General features: G+C 37.2%; 1 non-coding gene across 1 annotated transcript; it reads right to left on the bottom strand.

Moving 5' to 3' along the window:
- Window positions 1–365: 365 nt before the first annotated feature.
- On the bottom strand, window positions 366–439 carry TRNAS-GCU (transfer RNA serine (anticodon GCU)). The gene has a single exon. It is a non-coding gene; the product is annotated as a tRNA-Ser (tRNA).
- Between the last annotated feature and the right edge of the window lie 702 nt (window positions 440–1141).

Raw genomic sequence — 1141 nt, 5'->3', positions numbered from 1 at the left:
TAGTGTGTTGTTAACACTTTCTTGAAAAGTAATTAATTAAAATGTAATGGTACGGTATACCAAACTTTATTTTCGTTCACATTTGTCTGTCGGTACATTTATTTCATAGATAAGTTAATAAAAACAACAAAATTTGAAAATATGTTGCCAGGTATTAACGGAGCAATAAATTAATGTACAAATGATAAAAAAAAAACTTAACGAAACAGCGCTTTTAAAAAGGAAAAGCATAACTAACAATGAAGGAAACATAAACAGGTACTCGCTACAATAAATTGTAATAATATTCTTACTATTATACAAATCTGTCTTTCAGGTAGTAGCTCCCTGTAAAGCAGGTTTTGAACAATTTCAAGGAAAAATTGTTCCGAAGCCGGGTATCGATCCCGGGACCCTTCGCTTAGCGCGCGAACGCTCTACCGACTGAGCTACCCCAGGAACTATACACGACACCATCACAATTCTTCTACCCTGAAAGCCAGATTTGTATAATACATTCGTTACTGGAGGTACGTTAACAGAAAGCCACAAATTAAGTCACACAGTATTATGTGCACTCATAGTTGAGTTCTGGCGTCTTGTCAGCTCATTTTAGTTGTATGGATATAAAAGGAAGAATTGTGAGAAGGGTCCCGGGATCGATACCCGGCCCCGGAACAATTTTTCCTTGAAATTGTTCAAAACCTGCTTTACAGGGAGCTACTACCTGAAAGCCAGATTTGTATAATACATTCGTTACTGGAGGTAGTCTACGTTAACAGAAAGCCACAAATTAAGTCACACAGTATTGTGTGCACTCATAGTTGAGTTCTGGGTTCTTGTCAGCTATTTTGAGTTGTGTGGATATAAAAGGAAGAATTATGACGGTGTCTTGTATAGTTCCTGGGGTAGCTCAGTCGGTAGAGCGTTCGCGCGCTAAGCGAAGGGTCCCGGGACCAATACCCGGCTCCGGAATAATTTTTCCTTGAAATTATTCAATATTCTTACCCTTTATTTAAAGTCACTGGAAACTGTAGTGGATGTCCAGAAACCATAATTCTTAAATAATGTCCTTTGAAACAAAACAGTATGTTTACGGAATAAAGAATCTATGATTTCTCGTGTTAAATTGTGCGGCAGAATCTTACCATTATAAAAATAA

This window comes from Periplaneta americana, chromosome 8, assembly GCF_040183065.1.
Source record: "Periplaneta americana isolate PAMFEO1 chromosome 8, P.americana_PAMFEO1_priV1, whole genome shotgun sequence".
Taxonomy (NCBI): Eukaryota; Metazoa; Arthropoda; class Insecta; order Blattodea; family Blattidae; genus Periplaneta; species Periplaneta americana.
This window is presented reverse-complemented; position numbering and strand designations above follow the sequence as displayed.